Source organism: Aquila chrysaetos, chromosome 4, assembly GCF_900496995.4.
Source record: "Aquila chrysaetos chrysaetos chromosome 4, bAquChr1.4, whole genome shotgun sequence".
NCBI lineage: Eukaryota > Metazoa > Chordata > Aves > Accipitriformes > Accipitridae > Aquila > Aquila chrysaetos.
The window spans coordinates 56,043,126-56,056,084 of record NC_044007.1 but is presented as its reverse complement, the minus strand read 5'-3'; the positions used below and the strand labels follow the sequence as shown (position 1 = coordinate 56,056,084).

At 38.7% G+C, this 12,959-nt stretch overlaps 1 protein-coding gene across 13 annotated transcripts in view; it reads right to left on the bottom strand.

Annotated features, from left to right (window-relative positions):
* Nucleotides 1-12,959, bottom strand: part of PTPRM (protein tyrosine phosphatase receptor type M) — a 505,106-nt gene that overhangs the window by 396,827 nt on the left and 95,320 nt on the right. Inside the window, exon 1 of one of the 13 annotated variants that reach the window (XM_030011794.1) lies at nt 10,659-10,680. The exons of the other annotated variants lie outside the window; for them this stretch is intronic. The gene's annotated coding sequence lies outside the window, so the exon portion shown is untranslated. Of the gene's footprint in view, nt 1-10,658; nt 10,681-12,959 lie in introns of those variants that run through there. 13 annotated transcript variants of the gene reach the window in all.

Genomic DNA, 12,959 nt, shown 5'->3' with positions numbered 1-12,959 from the left:
TTTTTTTTCCCCTGGCTTCATTTGCTCCTATAGAGCTACCAAGGCCTAGAGGCAAATTCCTAAATTGTTTCCTTAGGTAAAGAGCTGCCTTGACAAAGGGTAAGCTCAAGAATCACTCACCATTAATCTCTCGGTATGGTATTTACAAGGGATGTAAGCAGTTGCACCGATCTGTTGAAGACAGGCAAATTTCAACAAAAGGAAAGAAGACAGCTGTCTGCTTTCAGTAGCTTCATATTAATTCCACTTTTTACATTTATTATCCTAAAAACTGCTTACTCCTTTTCATTTCACCTCACCCAAGTACCTCAGCATCTTCATATATTACTGAAATACAGCACAGTAGAGCTGCCCCAGAAAATTTGTCTGGGGAAGGGTAGAGGAGAGCAGGGGAAGGCATTTGGAAAACAATACAAAACTGCACAGATGATATTCAAGAAAGAAATGTATATACTGAAAATCTGAGATGAAATAAAATGCAATTCAGAAGGAAGGAAAAAACATGGTGGGGATATTAAATCCACCACCCCCCCCCCCCCCCCCCCCCAGCTGGGAGGAAGTGATTGAAATGCACACCTCGCAGCCAAAATCCGTCATAATAAAGGGTCTTCTCACACTGACACTTTATTTAAAACACAGTGTAACCTAAGAAACATACAATCATCAAGACTGTGATTGTAAGACCACACCAGATCATTTCTCTAACATCTGTTCCGGAAACACTGCATTAGATTTTCAGTTTGTCATGAGGACAAACCTCTTCATGCTACATCCATCCTAGGGCTCTAGGGAAATACAGCCTAATAAAAAGACAGTCAAACCACCTTTCCCACAACCTGCACTGCCAGTTATTCAACTCACAAAGCTACTAAGTTCTTGATCGCAGTATAATCCAATTTTCACTAAGGTTCTTTTTAGTAACTTTGAAAAACAGCACTTAAAATTACTAAAATCCAACACCTTCATTTTTAGTTAGAAATTGTGCTATTCAATTATCCCCCCAAAAGTTTTCCCCCATGTTGTAATGGCTGTGCATGAATGAATAGATGTGAATGAAGGCAACAATAAGCAACACAGTAAACAGCCACTGTTCTTTTGTCAATGGTTGTGCCAAGAGTCATACAAGTTTTCACAAAACAAATCAGCTTTCAGCTGTATTTCATGCTATGAGACTCTGAGAAAAAAGACTATGTTGCTTCAACACATTTATCACATAAATTTAAATTCAGATTGAGCTAAAAAACACTTGCTCTGACTGAACAAACAAAAGCATTACTTCATAGGTCAAACTTGCTTTGTTCATTCCTTGCCTTACAGCATTAGGTAAATGGACAGACATTGACAAACAACCCTCATGCTGTCATAGAAAAATCAACATCTGTGATATTTTAAATTACTTTAGCTACTGTATAACTACTATAACTGTATCTGTTAACAGCACAGATTATATCAGAATAAGAAGCAAATAAGAAGCTAAATTCTGATTTTAAAGCTCAGTATCATTATGGTTTTCTAAGGTCAAAAAATACAAGAGTGCAAAATAGTTCAAAGTGTTGGAATGGGTAAAAGTCAGCTCTAAGACAATGGGCCCACAGCAAACTAAGATACCATGGCTGGATTGCTAGTACAGTGTAGAATATCTTCAAAGTGAGCCCCAAGACTCATTTCTTCCCTGGCTTCCACAACTTTTACAGACAGTTAATACAGCCTCTGAAGTTATCAGATAGCAGGACTGAAGACAACTGCTTTTATCAAATCCAATTTTTATAGCTGAGAGATTAACTATCATTTCATCCAACTATCAGGACATTCTGAGCTGATTAAGTTTTTTGGGTTTGTGGTTTTAGGGGTTTTTTTTGCTTTTGTCAAAAAACTACTGTAATATCCTGTTTATCTATATAGAAAGGGATTTAATTGAGAATCCTGACAGCATTCTTCTTACCTGCCAGTTGAGCTTTTAAAATGTATCTTCACCTTTAAACACTTCAAGCTAAAAAACACAAGTGTACTTGGAAGCTCAACCATTCTCCCTGGTTCTGCTCATTTTTAATGAGCCTCTCGTCTTTACATCTCCCAGAAGACAGACTCCACAAAGCAATCTCAGGTGATGTGAAACCAATGCTTGCTGCTTCTCCAAACCCCTGTCTTTTTGCGCCTGAAATCTTCCTGCTAAACCCATATGGGACTGATGGGCCATTTCAGTCAAACCCAATTTTCACTTATTTATCACAAGCCCCTACTTAGGAACTCTACTGTGGATTGCTTCTACACACAATCTGTTTCCAGCTTTGAACTCTAAAAAGGATTTAAGCAGTCAATCTCAATATCATTATAAATCCAACGTGCATTACTTGCCTATTGATTGTGAGAAAATAAAAGTTTGACGCTTGATTTCAGGGCTAACCTTTCCATTTGTTTGATGAGTTCTGCAGTTATTACAGAACACTTAGTGCATTCTGTTAGATAACAGCATATTAAGCTTGGATGAGAAATCCTGACTATTTACAACACACTACTAGCTTTAAGTATCAGACAAAAGCAGCGTTAGCTTTACTAGTCTCAGAGGCTTTTCAGCTATACCACAATTAAAAAAAAACAAAACAAAACCAAACAAAAAAAACCCTCAAAACCCAAGACACTAAACATTTCTGTAAAAAGGATTCCACAACCTTAAAATATTTTCATAAAACTAATAATGTTAGGACAGATTTTGTATTTCTTCTGCCCGATATATCGAAAGTCTAGTTTTGGACAGCATATATTGAAGCTTATGTTCTACTTCATCAATGGGTAGAGCAAATAAAAAAAATAGACAGGACACATTGGTATTCATTCCATTTGTTATTAGACTATCTTACAAAATGATATTTTTCCCTATAAATTTTAAGTGAAATAGTTTATCATCTAATTAAATGAGCTGTTTCTGTTCTGAATTTTAATGTGTATACTGAGACATTTGAGAACAAATGCCATAAAAGAATTTTATACATAGAAAGAATTCAAACAGATATTGAAGCCCATGCATCCCCCTTCCTGCCTGCTAATCGAAAAATTCCCCCACCTTTTTTTTTTTTTTTTTTTTTTCCTTTTTTAAATCTACAGGTTTTCTGCTGTACTTTTCCTCATTTGATCTGGGAGCTTTCCTTCAGATGAGAAAGGCTGTTACTCATTTTGTTTTGCTTTTTAAAGTTACTGTGTATGCATTTTCCCATGCAGTGACTACGAACTGCTACAAATGCATCCCAAACCATTTAGTTCTATGATACAACTCTAGCTACTCGATCAATAATTCAGGAAAATATTCATCTCGATTTAGTTACTGCTGTCAGTACAACCCTTTGTGCCTGGATGAAAAGAGAGCAGGACCTCCATCTGGAGGTTTTACCTGTGCTGCTCAGTGAATTAACCTGTAGGACGTGCCACAGTGGTGAAGCAGTCAAAAACCTCCAGCAGGCAACTTCATCACATGGGTAATTAGTTCACTACATCAATAACGCCTCCAGTCGTTAGCAGCGCCAAGGCTGAATCCCAGGTCTGCTTGTTAAATTCAGTCAGCACAACAGGCTTTCACTGTGCTACAGGTATAAATAACTTTCTATTTTTAAATGTAGTTAGCTACTGCTTTTTTTTCCTTCATTATCTCTTGCAATAAATTATACTTTATTTCATTCATCACATCTATAACCTCCTCCCAGAAGGAGAAGAAACAATTAATTTTAGAAACCTCTGATATTTTCACAAGGTCTGTCAGCTATAACAGGGACCCACATTTGAGAGCATTAAAAACACTACTGCTGCAGCATTTACAAGCCCAAGCTCGTATGACCTGAAGAGTGAACTCTTGAATCTTCCACATAGCAGAACAGCGCACTACTGCTACACTACCCTCATAAAATAATTACTTCCAATTCTTGCTTATAAGAGGATTAAGTCAGCACTAAACTCACTTAAATGTTGTACCACAACAAAAAGACACATGGAGGCCACAGAGCTTCACACTTTCTAACCTTGTAGAAACCACTTCAGGTCTGCATGGGAGTGACTGTAGCACCTAAGTACTAGCAAATCCAATGACTGTCAGGTTGATTCAAATTATTTTTGCTTTCTACTAATTCCTGCTCCATGCCTGATGAAAGGGATGTTTTATCCAGGCCATAACACTGGGATAAGGATCTCTAATCCTTTGTGAAAAAGTTCTGATATTCCTGGGACCCCAATATGTTACTACATTGGGAAGGTCTTGCCCTCTCTGTTGCTAAAGTTCACTTCATGATAGGATAATCTAATAAAGCTAAATGTATGCTCATGTCTCCAAACAGTATAGATTAGGGCAGTATCACTGATTTGTGACAGATTAGACTAGCTCAGAGTTTTTGGCTTAATTACTCGAAAATACCCACTTTTTATTATAGTATTTTAGTAATATCCTATAATCTGTTATATATACAGTGTATACATACATATTTTTACATGTATTTCAAAGTATCTTAGTTTACCCTTAATTACTTACAGAGAAAACAATAAACAATTGAGCTTTTGGGGCAATTTTCTCTTATGTAAATGCATCATACTTAAATGTTTAAAAATCTTAATAAAAGTTATGTTTAGCCTCTATTTTTGAGGTAGCCAATAGTTCTAAAGACTTCAATGGGTGCTAAGAATTGTGTGTCAAGTGTCAATGCAGTCCAAACACAGGGATATTTCAAGTGGATGCAAGACTTTCATACATTCATCTGTCATCACCCAGTCTAACCCAACGTACAGCATAGACCTCAGGTCTTATTAATTCCTGCCTGAACCAGAGCGTATCTTTTAGTAACACATGCAAATCAAAGATTTTAAACATCCCAAATCATAGAGATGTCAGAGTTACTGAGCTAACTGCATTCTCTTCTTTAATAATCTAATTGAGCACCATTTCAGGTCTTGGCTCTCAACTCTGTTCATGGGTAGCATTCGATATTTCTCCTATTGTCATGTCAAATCATGGACTGCAGTCCCCCATCCTACTCTCAGCCAGCCTGACCTATTCACATCTTGCAGTTCCTCTGCTCCCTTTGGAGCCAAAGGCCATAGCCCATAACTGAATGGCTCGGAAAAGCAAAGTATTATTTGTTCAAGTTAAAAACATACTAGAAGAAGAGTTTAACACAGTGAGACAGTGTGTTTTGCATGGCTTTTTTTTTCCATAATGTTTTAACATTTTTAGGAGTTGGAGGTATAGCCATTTTTTGTTTGTTTTTTTTTTTTTTTAAACTTCCTTCACAAAATGCCTCGCTCTCTCTGTCCCCCTCCCTCCCTATTGCTGTACAGATCCTGATGATTAGTTCAATCTTTCTCACTTCAGCAAACATTTCTAGCTGTTTATAGCCCTTCAAAGTACTGCCCTCGTGAACTAGCAAGACAGTCAGTCCTCTTTTCAGCTTCAGGTGTGGAAGCATGACACTCCCCTACAATTGTCTCCTGGTATTAGTTTGAAGATTATGCCTATATAGCTATTGTGTCCTCTTCTTGTCTGTCTTCCTCTCTGAAAAAGGCATTTGGACAGAATAATCCAGTTATCACCATAACATCATCTCAAGCATGTCACTTAAATGTATTTGTAAATCACTTCTCAGCATTTTTAGATTCTTGAATCACAGAGTCACAGAAGGGTTGAGGTTGGAAGGGACTTCTGAAGTCCCAAATATGGACAAGCTAGAGCAGTGGTCTCCAAAGTGGGGTGCGTGCAAGACAATCCATTGGGGTGTAGGAAGAAAATATTAGATGTCTACCTTTTTTTTTTTTAACATAAAAATAAGAAAGAAATTAAGTTCTACTAATATTTAATATACAGCTGGACACTGGCACCCTCATTTGGTCCATATGTCAGATGGTCACGTCTTCCTTCCATGGAGGGGATGACAGCGACACTCTCACTTGATCATTTGCTTTAAACAAATTGCAGTGTATTGCAGTTCAAGTGTCCCTGGTTAAGTGGATTTATGGATATTTTCTAGTTTTAACTGAAGTAAAATAACCCTCACAAAATGGACAAGTGGCTTAAAAACTACAGATGATAATAATAATGGAAGCACAAGCCAACAACAAGAAAATGGCAGAGCTAACATTTCTCCTTAATAAGAGCTCTTTGTCAGCCACATTACAAGGTAACAACAGTGATGACCTAATCAGATCTCACAAGAACTCGGCCAAAAAATTTTGAAATTATCAATATTGAAATAAGCTGAACTTAGAGGCAGACCTTCAAATTGCTGCATCATAAAGTATTAAACCAAGATTTTAAAAAATAATGAAGGACATTCAATCACATAGCTGTCCCTAAGAAATGTATTATTAATAGCGATATTTTAACTAGGAGAACAAAAAGGGTTTTTTTGCCATTCCTAAAATAAAATTGAAACACATTGTTTATTTCATCTTTATATCATCCTTTTTAAACTTTTTTTGTGCATGTTTTAACTGTACTAATTGTATTTGTATAGTAGCATGTGTATATAAATTGTAAATAAATATGCACATATTGGGAGTGCATGCTCAAAAATTTTTCCTGATAGGGGTGGCTGACCAAAAGAGTTTGGAGACCACTGACCTAGAGCAGGCTGCTCAGGAGCATCCCCAGACGGCTTTTTACTATCCCCAAGGATGAAGGTTATCTGGTCTGACACCCTGGCTCAAGGGGGGCCACCCTGAGCCAGTTGCCCAGGACAACGCTCAAATAGTTCCTGAGTACCTCTAAGGTTGGAGACTCCACAACCTCTCTGGGCAATCTGTGCCAGTGCTCAGTCACCCTCACAGTGAAAAAGCATTTCCTGATGTTCAGAGGGAACCTCCTGGTTTTCAGGTTGCACCTATTGCCTCTGGTCCTGTCACTGGGCACCACTGGAAAGAGCCTGGCTCCCTCCTCTTTGCACCCTCCCTTCAGGTATTTCTAGACATAGATAAAATCCCCCCGAGCCTCCTCTTCTCCCGGCTGAGTCGTCCAAATTCTCTCAGCCTTCCCTCATATGAGAGATGGTCCAGTCCCTTCACCATTTTTGTGGCCCATCACTGGACTCTCTCCAGTATGTCTCTCCCTCTCTTGCACTGAGGAGCCCAGAACTGGACACAGCACTCCAGGTCTGGCCTCACCAGGGCTGAGCAGAGGGGAAGGATCACCTCCCTCAACCTGCTGGCAACACTCTGTCTAATGCATCCCAGGATATCATTGGCCTTCTTTGCAGCAAGGGCACATTGCTGGCTCATGGTCAACCTGGTGTCTACCAGGACCCCCAGGTCCTTTTCTGCAAAGCTGCTCTCCGGCTGGGCAGACCCCACCCAGCCTGTACTGGTGCATGGACTTTGCACTTCCCCTTGCTGAACGACCCTCTAGTGTATCAGCCAAGTCATCTGCAAACTTGCTGAGGGTGCACTCTGCCTCATCATCCAGATCATTAATGAAGATGTTGAATAGGACTGGACCCAGTATACACCCCTCAGGTACACCACCAGTCAGTGGCCTCCAACTGGACTTTGTGCCACTGATCACCACTCTCTGGGCCTGGCTGTTCAGACAGTTTTCTGCCAGCCCCACCACCTGCTCATCCAGCCCATACTTCATCAGCTTCTCTGTGAGGATCTTACAAGACACAGCGTCAAAAGCCTTACTGTAGTCAAGGTACACAATATCCAGTGCTCTCCCCTCATCTACCAAGCCCATCATTTCATCATAGCAGGTTATCAAGTTGGTCACTTCCCCTTGGTGAATTCATGTTGACTGCTCCTAATGGCCTTCTTGTCCTTTATATGCCTACAAATGGTTTCCAGAATTAGTTGCTCCATCACCTTCCCAGGGATTGAGGTGAGGCTGACCTGCCTGTAGTTTCCTGGATCCTCTTACTTGCCCTTTTTGAAGATAAGGGTGACATTTGCTTTCCTCCAGTTCTCAAGCACCTCTCCCAGTCGCCGTGATCTTTCAAAAGTTATGAAGAATGGCCTTGCAATGACATCAGCCAGCTCCCTCTCAGCACTCATGGGTGCATTCCATCAAGACCACAGGTACCAAAAGAACGTCCACTTCGACCCTTAAGTTTTTCCAAAAATTAATTCACCTAATTCTCAGTCTAAATTTGTTTAGTCACTCAGTCTTGTTTTACTAGTGGCCTGCTACTCTGTGGGTCACCTCAATTATTAAACAGCAGTTCTCTACAGCATGCTTGCAAACCCAGATCAAATATTGTAAATTCAATTTATTGAATAGATTCTAGTGGCAGATTTAAGGAATCTCAAAGGTGTGCTTACAAACACTCAATGGTTCAACATAGTTCTTCTTCTGAGCTCGAGTTTGTTGTCCTTCATGAGTTGTGATGCTGCATGAGCTAGATCAAGTATTCCACTGACATTATAATAATGCCAAATATTCCTCCTGTTTCAGATACTTCTGATCAGACATCAGAAAGCATGGCTTCCAAGTCTTTTTCAATCACTGCTTCCTTGCTAGTATTTCTTTAGGCTGGAGGCATGTCTTTGTTTCTATGTCAAAACATACAGTGCTTTTTTGCACTCTAGCTTTCAAGATCACTTACCTCTCCTCTGATCACTACTTACCATGGCACTACTGCTGTTGTCATCTGCGTGCTTTTATCAGTAATGACTCAATATTTCTTCCTCATCACTAATAAAAAGGTTAAACACTGTCAGATCTAAACTTAATCCTCAGAGGGCCTCCATATACTCCACATTGATTACTGACTACAATTATGTTATTGAGACCTATTAGCTATTTTTTTAAAACACATTTTACGTATGCTGATGACTCTATATCATACCAATTCTAAATCAGCATGTCACATGGCACCTAATCAAAGATTTTACAAATATTAAATGTCACATATCTTTGAAAAGTCAAACGTGCTCTCTCAAAACATCACATTCTCTTGAGAAAAAAAAAAAAAAAAAAAAAAAAACTATTTCCCATAACCTTGTGTTGACTGAAATTAATTAATGAAGAATTACAGATAGGTAACACAGTTGACTCCCAGGTATCCACTCTATTACTTTGCACCAGATTAATGTCTGCTTGACAGACTTATGATTATCTGGTCATCCCATTCACCCTTTTAATGGTTTGTCTTACCAATTTTAAACAATTCCTAACTTTTCTTAATGCACATCCATTTCTCCTTGCCCTCTTTCCCCCACTTCCTCTCCATTTTTATAACTTATTTTACTTTTCCTCCCTTCTTAACAAGGACAAACCAAACAATTCTATTATTGCAGTTAGTAACATTCTGCATATAAATTTGACTATCTCCTCCTCTGCTACTTCCAAATCCACATTACTTCTGGAAGCAGAAGTAAGCACCCATGAATTGTTAGAAAGAAATGTCTTATTGTCATGATAAACAAGCACAACAACATAGTTATGCGGTTTTATGATGCTAGTAAGTAAATCGCCAACAGTAGTAGTAAGGACAGTACCAGGCAATTCCTAACCTAAGAAGGAGTTCTGAATTGTGAAGCAGGGAAATTCTTTACAAGGTCTATCCTACCTGAGGAAAAAAAAAAAAAAAAAAGAAAGATTTAAACATAAAAACAGTAATACAGGTATTTTTATATAGAACCTACCAATCCAAAATGTTTCATGAAAATAACATACTTAGCCATACACTCAGAGTAGTGATGTAAAACAATCACCTGTAACAGAAAACATCCTACCATCAGTTAAGTCACTGCCCTTTCAAATAACTCCACTAAGCTGGATTGAGACTTTTAGGAACACACACACACACCCCTTTTCACACACGTTTCATTTGCAAAGGAAAAAACAATTGCGATATAACTCACCTGTGGCATGAAATGATTAGCAGTGTTCTGGGAAATACAGTATTTTATTTAGAAAGGCATTGATTTGCAAACAATGGGGCTACAGAAACAGAGCTCAACAAAAGTAAATAAAGGACTGAACAAACATTCATGGAAACAGGAAATTCTGTGCATGAGAAATTTCTGGAGGAAAAATTTGTAAGCTTTTGTTCTTTAGAATTGAGACTAGTAGTTGCTAGATGAATGGCCAGTTTTACTGAGTTTAATAGTTTCTATTCCTTAGAAGGTTATTTTATTGATGTAAAATTTAAACCACAGTTGAAAAAATGCACCTCTGTTTCTCCACAGTTGTGAGAGTACTACAAAATCATGGATCTCCTTTCTACAGAAAATTGCCTCATTCACAAGACAAGTGTCCCACATCTTATACACACATTACATTCAGCCATATTTTCCCATGTTCTTAGGCAGTTTTTCTCTTTTTTCTCGCACCAACCTCAGGTAACCTTAAGAGCAACCAAGAGTTAAACTACAGCAACCACAATGACATAAAATTTGTACTTCTTATTTTTCTTACTGTTGTTTAGCATATTTACCTTCCAATTTTTTTAAAAAGTCTTTTAGTTTAGCTTCAAATTCATGGATACCGAAGACTTATTTAAGGTAAGTGCAATACTAATACTAAAGTAATTTTCCTCCTTCACTAATTTTCAGCAGTAGATCTGTTCTTCAGTCCCAAAGGACTAGTGGCATTCACCCATACCCCACCCCAACCCTTGCACCTTTTTTCGGTTGTTTTTTGTTTTGATTTGTTTTCCCAAGATAAGCATATTAAAACAGAAGAAATGGCCTACTTACAGTCCATCCTTTTACCTAACCATACTTCAGAGCCAGGTAGATACAGGACATGAGGGTAATGGGGATGTTGCACACACACTCAGCTGCCCTCTGATCACATTCTTCCTTGCTGGGGAAAGGCACTAGAGCCTCCTTATGTGCTTGCTTGCTGTTGACGTTATGGCTTATATGGCAATGCCCCAACTCTGGCATTTTCTTCGCAGGGAACTAATCCCTGCATTACAATATCCTCAGCACTATGTGGAGCCATTTGACATTCACCAAACCTGACAAGAAAGAAATCTTGAGGTCTTTTTGGTACAGCAAACAATAATCCCTGTGAAGGTCCACCCTAAACAGACAAACAAAAAATGAAGCAACAAAGATGACTTCACTATTTTAAAAAGGACACACCACTATCACACTGAGTTACTTGTGAAGAGACTCTCAAGATAACATCTCAAATTAACACTGCTGCAGCAGTTCTCACAGATGGTAAATCAACAACAGCTTCTGTACTGTAAATCCTTTATTAAAAGCTGTAAATCCTTGCCTTTAAGGCCCATCTCTCTGTAATCACCTTTGTTCATCTTGCACTACATTGCCAAAAGCCCCTAATTAGTATCATCTTAGGCTGCCTTTCACTGCTCCTCATCCTAATCAGTTGACTAATTACTTGCACATAATCTCAGTGTCAGGTTAGAAGATGTTTTTTGAATGAAGACAGCATGTGGAAGAAGTCCCTTGACTAGGGGGCATGGAAGATAGCCTGTAGACAGCTACAAGAAGACCTCAAGTAGCAAGTAGGTAAAGCTAACTATTCTTCAGGGAAGGAACGGAGGAAGAAAGATGTAGTGACAGCCAACAGCAAACTTGCTGATAATCCACAAAAGCCAACAGCAGAAAGCTTTTAGTGAAGGAAACAAGTCAAGGGAAAAGCTGCAGTATGAACACTCATTCTAGCATGACAGCAGGGAATGCGACTTTGGATTTCAAATGGGCTATACAAAGGAACACCAGCAGATGCTGCAGTAACTGATGAAGGAAGAGAAGGCGGCATACACAACAGTTTTCTGCAATGGCAGGAAAAGAACACATCTGATTTTAGGAATATATGAAAGTATTTGGAGATGGTATGCATGTATGAGAAAAGAAAGCACCAGAGATGCACCCAAAAAAAAAAGTTAACAAGATTAACTAATCAAGGAGCGTGGGCAAGAGTAGAAGGAAGATTAGTGTAGAGAACAGCACTTAAAAGGAGTTGACTGCCCCCCAACTCAGACAGCACTGATGCAACTTCCTCAGCATAATGACAGTGCATTAAAGAGTAAAGGAGATAATCCAGGAAAGACGAAAAGGACTGGATTAGGAATGGAATCCTTTTCAGACTCTTCTGCAAAGAACAGACCTCGTGACAGATAACAAGAGAAGGAACAATTAGATGCAAAAAAAGTTAAAGAACTATTTTAAACACCAGTGCTTTAAAACTATTAAGTTTGTGTCATATTATTACACTTAAGGAGAGACAAAATACAATACAAGCTTTTAAAAAATGTTCTGGTGACTTAATAAAAATTCTACCAGGTGGAAATATCTTAAGGATTTCTCTGGATATTTTGAAATCAGTACAGAACTTGTGAAGAATGCAGAAGAGCATTTCACAGACATGTATTTATGGTGTTGCTAATTTAGTAGTTACTTACCAACGGAATAAGTACTGCAAAGTCCCTAAACTGACACCAGGGCAAATCTGTGCGGATGACTTTTTACTATTAAGATGAAACAAAACTATGTTAATTTGAGTTTATGGAGTTTATGTTAGTATATCAAGAACACCGGAAGTTCAATACCCACAAGTTGTGGTTCTGTCCCCCTCCCTTTTATTCTTCTTTTTTTTCCTTAACTAAAATGCCTTGCAGAGATACTTATATTTTGTGCCTAAGTGCAAGAGGAACTGCAGTACTACATTCAAAATTATAATCTCCTTTGAAAATACAACTGCAACATTTCAAAAACAACATCTGTGCTCAGCACAGCTTCCCAGCAGAATTCCCAGTGCGGGAGGGTGGTGTTTTGCCCAACAGTTTGCTCCATGTAGCATTTCTAGGGGCAGGTCCTAAGCTTCTTCAAGCCAAACCATACAGTGCAGAGTAATGCTGCTGAATCACACCCATGCAGTTATACTGACCTGCAGTCAAGGATGTAGATTTACGGTACAGCCAGAATCTCCAAACTGATGCGCTGGGTCCAATGGCAGCCACATTTCAACAGTTTAAAGAAGAAAGCCTGACAGCTCTGCAGTTGGCAACAGTGCTGTA